This window comes from Dysidea avara, chromosome 4 (assembly GCF_963678975.1).
Source record: "Dysidea avara chromosome 4, odDysAvar1.4, whole genome shotgun sequence".
Taxonomy (NCBI): domain Eukaryota; kingdom Metazoa; phylum Porifera; class Demospongiae; order Dictyoceratida; family Dysideidae; genus Dysidea; species Dysidea avara.
In genome coordinates this window covers 48,199,631-48,212,940 of record NC_089275.1, presented here as the reverse complement: position 1 = coordinate 48,212,940, position 13,310 = coordinate 48,199,631, and the positions used below count along the sequence as shown (strand labels likewise).

The 13,310-nt window shown below is 37.8% G+C and overlaps 1 protein-coding gene and 1 long non-coding RNA gene across 10 annotated transcripts in view; one reads left to right on the top strand and one right to left on the bottom strand.

The window, feature by feature from the left end:
• LOC136252573 (ATPase inhibitor mai-1, mitochondrial-like) overlaps nt 1–13,310 on the bottom strand; it is a 158,738-nt gene that overhangs the window by 22,682 nt on the left and 122,746 nt on the right. Inside the window, exon 8 of one of the 4 annotated variants that reach the window (XR_010699668.1) lies at nt 12,166–12,448. The exons of the other annotated variants lie outside the window; for them this stretch is intronic. The gene's annotated coding sequence lies outside the window, so the exon portion shown is untranslated. Of the gene's footprint in view, nt 1–12,165; nt 12,449–13,310 lie in introns of those variants that run through there. 4 annotated transcript variants of the gene reach the window in all.
• On the top strand, nt 3,406–12,181 carry LOC136252579 (uncharacterized). 6 transcript variants are annotated; one of them, XR_010699700.1, is made up of 15 exons: nt 3,406–3,633; nt 3,681–3,782; nt 3,834–3,892; nt 5,351–5,447; nt 5,501–5,611; nt 5,665–5,929; nt 5,983–6,114; nt 6,167–6,479; nt 8,688–8,762; nt 9,053–9,222; nt 9,866–10,024; nt 10,098–10,131; nt 10,184–10,341; nt 11,932–11,985; nt 12,036–12,181. It is a non-coding gene; the product is annotated as an uncharacterized lncRNA (long non-coding RNA). The 6 variants fall into 6 exon arrangements; XR_010699696.1 differs by lacking the exon at nt 8,688–8,762 and having other exon boundaries at nt 3,413–3,633; nt 5,665–5,761; nt 5,815–5,929; XR_010699695.1 differs by lacking the exon at nt 8,688–8,762 and having other exon boundaries at nt 3,411–3,633.

The following is a 13,310-nucleotide window of genomic DNA, read 5'->3' as shown; positions in this document are numbered from 1 at the left end:
AACATGCTTTAGCTGTAGTCTTAGTAACCAGCTGGTATGTGAATAGAGTTCCACTAGCTGCAACATGTTTGTAGCTGTAGTCTTAGCAACCAGCTGGTATGTGAATAGAGTTCCACTAGCTGCAACATGTTTGTAGCTGTAGTCTTAGCAACCAGTATGTGTGTAGAGGTCAGCTAGCAGCCAATGTATTTGTAGCTGTAGTCTTAGCAACCAGCTGGTATGTGAGTAGAGTTCCGCTAGCAGCAACATGTTTGTAGCTGTAGTCTTAGTAACCAGTATGTGCACAGAGATCAGCTAGCAGCCAACATGTTTGTAGCTGTAGTCTTAGCAACCAGCTGGTATGTGAGTAGAGTTCCGCTAGCAGCAACATGTTTGTAGCTGTAGTCTTAGTAACCAGTATGTGCACAGAGATCAGCTAGCAGCCAACATGTTTGTAGCTGTAGTCTTAGCAACCAGCTGGTATGTGAGTAGAGTTAACATTCCGCTATTAGCCAACATGCATGTTTGTAGTTGTAGTCTTAGTAACCAGTATGTGCGTAAAAATCGGCTAGCAGCCAACATGTTTGTAGTTGTAGTCTTAGTAACCAGTACGTGTGTAGAGTTCAGCTAGCAGTCAACATGTTTGTAGCTGTGCATCTATCAACAATCATGTTAAACCTATACCACATGTTTGCTGGCAACCTGCATAATATGCAAGTTGGTCTGCATTTGTCTAATTTATTAATCTGTCCTGGATTGGATATTCTTATGCAGTTGAATGCACTCATGCTTGAAAGCGTTGATATTTGTACAAAACAGTAGCATGTCCTGTTCACGTGACAATACAGCAGTGCAGGATATTTTATACGTCAGATATTGTCACAAACTGTTGTAACTTATAAACTGGCATCTGTATTTCAATTCACCAATTGCAAACACAGCAGAATTGCATGTAGTGGCACTGTCATGAGTAGTGGTGAAAGCGAACAATAACCTCCAACTATTGGTATCCATCATCCCATCTCTGGGTGGCTATCACATACTACTGTATTGTCCTGGTTTGTATGGTACATAGATCATCATAGCTCATTATTTCACCACATACGATAATGTATGCTAGAATATTGTATTTACAACTGGCCTTGTCTTATACTTATATAGGACTTAAGATGCATGCACCCAGCTATAATTATATAGAACAATGCTGTATTCATGATTGTCGTATTCCATATTCATAATAATACATGTCAAACTTGACATTATTTTCTGTGATTTCTTTACAAACCTCAGCAACGTAAAGAATTTTATGACGCTACTTGAAACGCTACAGGAATTATATATGTAGAAAGGTCACAACTTGACTGTAAGTGATTGTGAACTATATAGGCTACTAGCTTTTCCACAGAATTCAACATTCTCCTTGAGAGTATCAATTTCTTACCTAAAGAATTACAACACATGGCTTATAAAACAGAAAATTGTGTACAAGTCATGCAGTGTCTGTGCTTATAGACTTTTAAAGGTCAACATAACATGTGCACTAGTGCATGTAAAGATTTTACATTGCTGGGATGCTAAGGAGGTCTGGAGCAGATTAGTGAAATTGACAAAATTTATCAACGTGTAGAAAACTGCTGCAAGGTGATGTTGCTCTGGGGACAGAGTAACATAAAGATGCTAGTACCCACACATACATGCACACATGTACACATTCAGGCACACAAGTCTATTTCTATGATGCAGTGGATGGGTTCATAAGGAGCACTCATTTCTGGGAATATTTTATCTACTACTCCTCTTTCCTACTGCACAATTTTATTTATCTCCTTTCCAAAATAAAGTCATCATGAATGCCTCGCTCTAGCCATGTTTGGGACCTTTGTGTGTTTACTACAATGAGAAGTGACAGTTAACACTGCATTTACATTAGCAAGATAGCACTGTTCAGTTCGACTTAGTGTGGCTGCTGCTCACACTACACAGTCTTACTCGCTTAGTCACCTGGTTTGTACACTGTAATTATTAGTAGTGAATTTCACTAATTTCTGCCACAATAATCACTATTTTTTGTGTAGTGACGTTCACTACATGGTAGTGACATTCACTACAAAATTAGTAGGGAACGTCACTACACAAAAATAGTGAGTATTGTGGCAGACATTAGTAGTGACGTTCACTACAGTTAGTAGTGACCCTCACTAGTTAGTTTTTATTGTGTATAAACACACAATTAAATAATTATCGCTGAACTTGCTAAAATTTTAGCAGCTATTGTTTTCCAAGCTCAATTACTGCTTTTCTATTTGAAATCTTTAATCCCCACAAGAGCAACGAATGGAGAAGGACTACAGAAATGGTAACACGTATCAAAGTAATGCAATTGCCACGATAGGAAACAATGCTGTAGCTGTTTCATGGCTTTCTTTCTTGCCAAACAGTGTTTATGCGTTTCTTATTCACACTACAGCATGTTGAGTTCTAAAAATTTAATTTAATGCACTTGATGAATAACTACCATAGTGTACCGTCCTGGCCAGGTGAAACAAACAATCACGTGGGTTTGATCATTCAGTTGAGCACGGTATGGCCACCACAGTAAACTGTTGACATTGTAAAGTTGAAATTGCTGGTTGGGATAATTTGTCACTGAAGGCATGAATATGTAGTGAACATAAGGCAGAGTGCTATTGCCGCTATTTTGCAACATTTAAGGCAGATGTCACTTCTGCACCATGTACAGCCATAGAAGTGTACGAAAGGAAAAATTAACTTCGACACATTACCAATTTAATGAGCAAGTAGCAGTGTTTAGATAGATGCACACACTATGCCAAAATGTTTCTGTATTGTATCTAGCTACTGTCTAATGTCACATTTTTTTGTGTGCGGATGTTTGATTGGGTTCAAGGCTCTACTGAATATGGAGTCTCACTCCTAGAAATACTGCCAACTTGAGAGCTCTGCACCTATCAATAATAGTATTATGTCCTATCCCATCCCTCCCGGGCAATGTGGGGACTGAGGCCGGGGAATTTGAATGTTTAAATATCCGACATGTCAGGCGTCAGTTAGTCTAATACCCACCCCACTCCGCGCTTATAAAAGTGTTGCCCCACCTACCACCAAGCGGGCAAATGAGGCGAAATTCCAGCCCCAGGTGTGGGGGTTTAGACGAGAAGATCAAGATATTTTATAAGTAGGAGATTAGACCAAGTGGATTAGATCTATAATTTTGCCCCAAGGTTGGGGAATTAGACTCAGCTTTTGCATCAAATCCACGTCAAATGCCTCACATTTTATCTATTCTTTTCTTATTTATTATCCGGTGGGGCCGGGAAGGGGGGCTGGGTGCACAATCCCCCTGAGACCTAATAATAAACTCGACTTACTTACTCTAGCATCACATAGCACGCAGCGTCGATCTCCTTCGGACGGTCTCGTCCATGTGTGGCCTTGACCTCGGCCCACCCTCAGCCACTCATCTCGAGCTCATCTTTTCTTGCTACGCCCGAATGGACATAAATCACGTGGTCATTCACGTGAGTTGCCACGAGGCACCCTGAGACACCGAGGAAAAATTTTGAGGAGGAGATACAGCAAGGAACGCATTAGGCTACGGAGCTGCATCTTCGTTATACTTGATGTACCTATGAGGTAAATGTTCATATCTTAGTGTTATTATCAATACCAGTATTGTACAGTTACTAATTACAACGCGGGGGGACTTCTATGCTGATATGCACCGCGAAGTTACCACAGAGGGACAGAACGAATTCTTGAACAACTGGAAGAGGAATAGAAAGGTGTGTATGCATTCCTGGGTGCTTGATATTTTGCTAATTGCATTTTTTCAGAGATGTGAGCTGTGCATCATGTATATATCATACATGGCACTTTTGTATGTCAGAGCATAGTGAGTGTGTGTATACCTACATTTATATTTTGTGTTTATTAAGCCTTAAGCATGCACATGTTGCGTACAAATGCAGTACAGAATAAGGTGTTCTGTAGGCTAGCTATCAACCTCTGCCAGTACTTGTCTGTACATGTGTAGCGTGTTTATTTCTGTTTAACTTTTGTATACTGTGAGTGTGTGTGAGAGAGACTGCACAGCCAGGTGGATAGAGCATCAGCTAGTAACTGTTCTTGTCTCACTTAGCGGTGTTGGGGTTGTTGTGGAACTTGGGTTCGGTGACCTCTGTATCAGACTTGGACATTCCTCCTGCAAGTTAATAGTCCAGCTCCAAGAGAATTTACCTGTGAATGCAAGACTTGCAAGTGCTTTAGTGGTATATAGGCAGGTTCACTGGACAGCAATAGTTGTGTTTTGATTTGCATACTACAGTAGGCTTTACTTTGTGTGTGTGTTTGGTGTAGTGTAATGTAGTGTTACTTTATTTAGAAGTGATTACCAATGTCTTCAATCACTTTAGAATGTGCCAACTTGTAGATGTGAGAATGTGGGCTAGTAGTACTCTACAACTGGAGTGAGGATGTCAAATGGAGTGAGGACGTTGGCCAGCAAAACTTAGATTGTTTGTAAACAATGTAAGTAGTGTTACTTATTTAGAAGTGATTACCAATGTCTTCAATCACTTTAGAATGTGCCAACTTGTAGATGTGAGAATGTGGGCTAGTATAGTACTCTACGACTGGAGTGAGGATGTCAAATGGAGTGAGGACGTTGGCCAGCAAATCTTAGATTGTTTGTAAACAATGTAAGTAGTGTTACTTATTTAGAAGTGATTACCAATGTCTTCAATCACTTTAGAATGTGCCAACTTGTAGATGTGAGAATATTGGCCATGAATACTCTTCAACCAGAGTAAGGACATTGACAAGCAAATCTTAGATTGTTTGTAAACAATGTAAGTAGTGTTACTTATTTAGAAGTGATTACCAATGTCTTCAATCACTTTAGAATGTGCCAACTTGTAGATGTGAGAATATTGGCCATGAATACTCTTCAACCAGAGTAAGGACATTGACAAGCAAATCTTAGATTGTTTGTAAACAATGTAAGTAGTGTTACTTATTTAGAAGTGATTACCAATGTCTTCAATCACTTTAGAATGTGCCAACTTGTAGATGTGAGAATATTGGCCATGAATACTCTTCAACCAGAGTAAGGACATTGACAAGCAAATCTTAGATTGTTTGTAAACAATGTAAGTAGTGTTACTTATTTAGAAGTGATTACCAATGTCTTCAATCACTTTAGAATGTGCCAACTTGTAGATGTGAGAATATTGGCCATGAATACTCTTCAACCAGAGTGAGGACATTGACAAGCAAATCTTAGATTGTTTGTTAACAATGTAAGTGGTGTTACTTATTTAGAAGTGAGTACCAATGTCTTCAATCACTTTAGAATGTGCCAACTTGTAGATGTGAGAATGTGGGCTAGTAGTACTCTACGACTGGAGTGAGGACGTTGGCCAGCAAAACTTAGATTGTTTGTAAATAATGTAAGTAGTGTTACTTATTTAGAAGTGATTACCAATGTCTTCAATCACTTTAGAATGTGCCAACTTGAAGATGTGAGAATGTGGGCTAGTAGTACTCTACGACTGGAGTGAGGATGTCAAATGGAGTGAGGACGTTGGCCAGCAAAACTTAGATTGTTAACAATGTAAGTAGTGTTACTTATTTAGAAGTGATTACCAATGTCTTCAATCACTTTAGAATGTGCCAACTTGTAGATGTGAGAATATTGGCCATGAATACTCTTCAACCAGAGTGAGGACATTGACAAGCAAAACTTAGATTGTTTGTAAACAATGTAAGTAGTGTTACTTATTTAGAAGTGATTACCAATGTCTACAACCACTTTAGAATGTGCCAACTTGTAGATGTGAGAATGTGGGCTAGGAATACTCTACGACTGGAGTGAAGATGCCAAGTGGAGTGAGGACGTTGGCCAGCAAAACTTAGATTGTTTGTAAACAATGTAAGTAGTATTACTTATTTAGAAGTGATTACCAATGTCTACAATCACTTTAGAATGGGCCAACTTGTAGACGTAAGGACGTGGGCCAGGACTACTCTTAACAACTGGAGTGAGGCCGTCAACTGAAGTGATGCTCAAGGTTGGCCAGCAAAACTTAGATCGAGTTTAAAGAATTCTGTTGCAATGTAAGTAGCGTTACTTATTTAGAAGTGATTACCTACATTTTAATCATTTTAGAATGTGCCAACAACTTTACAATATGAAAGAACTTCTTCAACTAACGGATGTAGCAGGGTGAATGGACTTACAGCCAGCAGAGAGTACACAACTGATGAGAACAATAATTTTATGCGTGAAAATAATTATTTTTATAAAAACCGTATAATTTAATACGCAAATATTAAAGCTGGTATGCAATGATTAGTTAAATGCGGATCGCGCTGAGAAGCAACACGGGTTACGTCCTCGGTTATGGCTACGATCGTTCCAAGGAACTGTTGCTTGTTCGGAAATAGACCATTTAATCGCCGCATCATCAATGTCATAATCGGTGAGTATGAATTTATTGTGTCTCATCTCGGTTATAATCGGATATATTTTCGGATAAGCAATTGTGGGTCTTTCTGGTTTAGGGTTTTACCGAACACAACGAAAACTCGCTATTAATCTAACAATTTATCAGTACCGACTTTGCGTCGTACGTTTCCTGTGAATTTTATTTCATGATTTTCATCTTGCAGTGTATCCAAGACACCATCTGACCATTTTTTGACATATTAGCTAATCTCATACTTTAAAATGTAACTTAGCGGACTGATCAGATAGCGGTTGTGTGTGACACATAGTAGAAATACTCGGCTTTTGTCTTTGATATCATTGTGGTCTGCCCTTGGCAACTCCAGCCATGTCTTAATCCATCACCCTGATCCATCCTCATTTAAACAACTGGTATCACATGAGGAGGACACAAATTGTGTACAGATACATAAATTAATATCCTAGACTTAATTACGTATGAATTCTGAGGGACTGCTATATATGTATATAATTATATTAGAGTGCATGTGGCTGTTGTCTTGATTATACCCAATAAAGCTTAAGCATATGATTATAATTGCATTTATGTGCCAACACACACACACACACACACACACACACACACACACACACACACACACTGTACTGGTCATGAACTGCCTTATTGGTAGGTTGTCCCGTTGGTGATTGTACTTGGTTGTATTTGCCCCGGGCCTAGTAAATAAATAAAATAAATAAATAAAAAAACACCTAATCCCTACTCTTCAGTCTATAGCATTAGGGATTAGATGTCCACTAGTATATCTGCAGGTATAGGCAACCTCCCTTGTTTCACAACTTTCAGCTGTTCCTTTGTTTCCCTGCTTTTTTTTGTTTTTTAATCCCTAATCCAGCTTAAAATTCCTAATTTTCCTTCTACTTGTTGTATAATAGTGAAGTGCTATATTAAACTGACAAGATGAATATTGTTCAGCTGAGCTCACTTTTGTAAACTCTAGAAAGTTCAATGTCAGTACTTCATGCATATACTGCACTTTAAGGTTGTTAAGGTATAACCAAGCCCAAAAGTGCCTTCAGTTAGCTAGTTCAGTGTGACCCTAAATGCTTCCAACAGATTGCTACAAAATTTTAATTTTTTTTAATTCAATGGAATTGACTAACGGTCTGATGCCTTCAGACAAGCATAACTCATTAACTGCTAAAGCTACAGGCCTGATTTTTTCACTGTTCAATGTCACTTTGTCCTGAGATGTGCTTTTTAGCATACCGCAGTATGTGCAATGAAGCATTCAAAGGCATCACCTTTGTCCTCCTTTGTGTCCCATTTCTTTTTGCTGACAGCTAAAGGTGTCAATTCGTGGTAGCGCGATGGCTTCCCTATATGGGAATTGTCATATTTTCCATGGTGCCTGGATTGATTGCGGAGGTATTTCTCCTACTGTTCTTAAATATCTTTTAGCGTTGTAAAACGGGCTTAACATAGCTCAAAGCAAAGCATATGGTCACTGTCACTTTCGAGTTAATAATTGATAGCTGGGGCACTTGAATCATCCATATTGTCATGGTGACTAGATTGATTGCAGAGATGCTTCTCCTACCTGTTCTTCGTCTGTAGCACTGTGTAATGGGCTGAACATAGCTGAAAACAAAGCATAATAGCCACATCACTTTCAAGTCAGTCTGGTGCCATCCTTTCTTTTGATGCAGTATGCATGGGTTCATCAGTCATAATATTGTTACAAAATACTGTATTTGACTGGTTAATAGCCGTGGCTCACATAATAGTTGCCCCCCGGATAGTAGCCGCTTGAATTACTGTCATAAGAGCCACCCTCGGATAAGAGCTGCGGCTTGCATCTGAATATGCTGATTTAAGTGCTGATGACACACGTTTGAAGGAGAAACTAAGCAAAGAAGTTATTTTAAGCCTGGAAATAGCATTTCTGAGAGGAGCCAAGTGGATTAACAGTATTAAAGGATGATTATACAAGGTCAGCCGTTTGAAAATCCGTATAAACACTGCAGGTTACTGCCACACAAGCTCATAGTAGCCGCCCTCAGATAGTAGCCACCTTTGCATAGTACCTGCATCATTTTAAAGTTATAGTATCCGTGGCTATTAACCGGTAAAATACAGTAAGTATAAGGAAAAATTACAGTACATATAATGCACACACCATGGACTTACCTTTAAGTTGTATCTTATTTCTTTTCTTGCCAGAGCAAAATGTTGACTTGTAGTAGTACATCTATTAAAATTCAGCTGTAGTTTTTAACCACATCTCCACCAGTTGAAGTAAGCAGATTGTTAGCTTCTTCATGTTTAGGACTGTGTATTGGGTAGATAATAGCATGTACATACCTTACAGTAGGTTCCTGGTAACATACATGTCACATGGTTAACATTTACAGTAGGGTAAGGAAAGCTGTCCCAGGTAGTCTATTAGAGCAACCCATGGCCAGTTAGTAAAACCTTGACAGTGGAGTAGGATTACCTCAAATGTAGTCACAAGCAATAAAATTATGTAGATGTACATATGTGTATACAGTATTTGTATACAAATAATCATATGTGTGCAATATTAGGAAGGGGAATGCAAAAAACTTGTACGTCATGTGGGCAGAAATGCCACATCAGCCATGGCAAATGTAGTAAATGTAAAACGAAGTTTATTTCAAAAAAGAAGCAACCCGTGTCACCATCAAAACTACAATGGAAGCACATGGGTCCAATATGAAAAGGACTAATGTTGAAGGTTTGCAAGTGTTTCCAATTTCTACATTAGTTGTTATTACATATCTGTCTGTCATGTCAAAATTGGCTCCTTAAAGGTGTTGGGACTGTTAAGCAAGCTCTGACATTAAAATTGTTGTTTCATGACACATTTACTAGGATTATTTTCCATGTGCATTGTGTGTAAGACAGAGTCTTTTATACGTATTTGATAATGGCGACCAATTAATTACATGTGTACATAACCATTGTATATGTGACTAGCATTGATGTAGGTGTGGTTACGTATAGCTACCACATTTTGTATGATTTTGGCATGAGACCAACAGCTACAAAAGTATGTAAAAGGAAGTTACAATAACATATTACTATAATGGCTGCTATCAGAAGAAGTGTGGTTTTAAGCAATAAAGCAACTGTACACTGTAGCTCTTAAGTTTAAGATTTCTAATCTACTGTGGCTATAATAAACATTGTGTGATCATTCATACATACATATGTGTCATCAAATACAATCATACACATGTATGTGCATCATTTCATGTTTCCTGTGAATGTGATGTGTTGTAAAACATTTATGTAAGGAGCATTTTATTGTCCTCAATATGAGGAGCAGTATTTGTAAGGTCAATAACTTATGTGCATGATTTCCAATATACACGTAGGCCCTTCAGCTGCACAATGGTCAATATGACATAGCAATACTGGCGTACAATCACAATCGCAAGCGGGACAATGTGACAACATTTGGGACACCTGGGACAGGGAATAATTTCTTTAATGATCATTCAGATGTTGTGGGCATGTTCTTATGATGAAAAATAGTAAGATGTGATATGTATATTTGTATGTACACTGTGGCACTGCATATTTGTATTTTCCATTCTTCTTATATAGTGGCTGGCAATGGACCGTCTACTTCTCAACAACCGTAAGTATTTATGCTAATAACGACACTACATATTTACTTCAATATTATGTAGTGTCTGGTGATGTAATCCCTCCAAGGAATGGTAAGTATTTATGCTAGTAAAGACGCTACATAATTGTTTCAATATTTTGTGGTATCTGGTGATGGACTGCCTCCAGTGAACGGTAAGTATTTACAAAGACACTAAGAATGGCTGGCTTTGAACTAGTGGTAAGTGTTTTCATATTTAAAAGGTAGTATACAACTTTAAAGGTACAAACACTGTAAACAGGAAAGCATATGTGACCACATTTTACAAAACCGATCCAAATCGCACATCAGGTAAAATCAAATTAATGCCACAAGTGGATAGCTCCATTATCGTATTATTAGCTTTGACACTCAGTACTACTCAAACTGCTTGGGTCTGGTTTTAACAGATGTCTTTTCTGGGTGGTGTGGAGAGCTCGAATGGCAGTTTCTGGACCTGGCTTGGCAAAAATCATTGGTTTACTGGTGATAATGTTGGCCAGACATTTTTTCTGTTGATTTTGCTACATATCATTCACTAAGGAGTCAGCACAGCCCTGTAATCTCATGACTGGACTCCAATCATGGTCTGCCTCCATTTTGAAGTCTATTTCGTGCCCCCACCATCCCCCACCCCTTTTGAGCACCCGTGATACTACTTTGCTCATCCAACTCCTCAGATTTTCTATATTATTTGGCAAGAAACTACAAGCAGCTACAAGTACTGGAAGTGGTCTGAAAGGTATGAAATAGATTGATGTGTTTTCTGTGTAAATTTCATACGCGTGCTTGCTATCCTTGGCGAATTATGCTGACTTGAATTCTTATAACCGTTTATCTCAAAACTTCTAATGTGCGATTTGGATCATTTTTCCAAAATCCATTCGCATATAAGGTACAAGGTAGATTTTAAATTACAGCTCAAGCACCTATATAATGCTACTAAGCAGCAGATACTCAACAGGTTAATGACATATAATTTATATATCATCTTACCACTGCCTTCCTTGCCAGGGAAAAAAAAGCAATAAAAAGTTAGCAGTTCTAATCACACAACTGCATAGTAGGGATGCCACGATAGTCGTGACATACGACATGTCGTGACATAAAGCTTCATGATATGATATGACATAGGCTTCTTTATGTCGTGACATAAATATCTCCTAATAATGCACACTTTTCCATTCATTTTGATCAAATTTGATACAATAAATATGAGAAAAATTGACAAATAAGTATGGGCAATGTTGGTTGTCGATGTCATAATTAATATTAATGATGTTTAAGTTGATATTTTTGCATGTTTAAATCAAAATAGCTATACAGTTTCATAAGTAACAGTTTCAGTTGTGAAACGTTAATTATGTCGTGACATATGACATGTCGTGACATAAACCTCTATGACATATGACATAAACATTTCTATGTCGTGGCATCCCTACTGCATAGTTAGTTTACTGTGTGTATATTGTGCTCGTGTACAATGTACATGTGTGAACGTGCAAAATGTACATCCTGCTATAACACTATCAGCAATGGTCTCCTAGCATCCACCTTGTTGCTATTTTACATAGCAACCCTTAGCAACCACCTCGTTGCTATGGTAAAGGGTGCTATTCCTTGTAGTAAAACTCTAAACTCTATAGCTAGTTGTCAAGTAAGTAGAATCACAATAGCCAACATACATGGATAGATAATTATGCAGCAGTATTGCAGATTATTTCTGTTAAGGCTAGTTCTGTTGGCTAATCATTTCAATGGTACATAATTTTTTTTGTTAATTTTACTCAGTGACTGTCAATGTTGTGAGCACTACAAGAGGCTGGACAATGTCACAAGATCGAAGTATGTCATAATTGTGTACCACTTGTATGTATCATCCAATCATCATTCAGGTAAAAATAGAAGATGTCGTTGTGGTCTGTGTGAGGGATGTAAAGCCAGTAACTGTAACATTTGTAAATATTGTAAAATACCAACACTAAAGAGGCATAAAACATGTATGTATGTTTTTAAGTTGATCAGTTGACAAAATACAATATTCATTTAATACTTCTATAATGATTTGATTCAACGAAAATATAATTTAATTGTCAGTCTTGCTATCACTACTGCTGTATGCATAATCTGATTGTTCATATTTTAACTCTTCCTGCTCACGGAGATCTTCTACAGTTCTATCATGGAATAACATTGCTCCTTCTTTCAACATTCCACAGCTCCAGCTTTTGCTTTTCTTAGGATGGCAATTTTTCCCAGGAGAAATCTTTTCTCTACTCTTACACTGATATCAGCCAAGTGTAGTATCCTAAGTGTGATAATTATATAGATACAAGTGCATCATCATCAGTCATTTATTTATAGAAAACAAAAATTTTACGTGTTGTATAGTTAAGTATATACACATCATAGAATTTCTTAAGTAGTTTCATATAAATTAAGCATTAATATAGAGTGCTATATGATGTACGAACCTCAAGTTCTACTATCACCATCATCGTGCTATTGATCATGGTTAGTTTCAACTGTGCACAGCATACTTTCAGTCACTGCAAGAAACAACATAATTATATACATAATAGCATGGAGTACTGGTGTGTATTATTCTGTATGAGTAACTGTTTTATTAGAGTGTTTTGATCACATGTTCTCTTGTTCTTGTATATACACACTTGTCTATAACACTTTTGTACACCCATACAACACACTATCCCAGCCTGTTCTTATTGTGTCAGACATCAGTGAACAGAACACTCATCATGACCATGTAGCCAGTAACAACTATTAGCTGTTAACATTGCTACATGTACAGGAGGATCTTCATGGATTTTGTGAAGGCAAGGCTTTTACAACATGAAGATCTGAGGGTGTGATCTCTAGTGGGTTGTTACTGTATAAACATATACTGTAAGTGGAGTCATTGTGGGATTAGCCATTTTGAAATTGTCACACAATGTTAAAATAAGTGTGGAAGACTGAACAAGTTTTTGTTCAGTGAAGAGCAGAAAGCTTGCACTGTAGTACTGGTAGTTTTGGAACATGGCATGATGGCAAATTCAAGGGGGTATTCTGATCTGTGTCCTTCGCCAAACTCGCTTTGACCCTTGACTTTTACTGAAAACGCATTAACTCTTGACTAAATTCTAGTAAAATTACATCTAAGCTGTTGC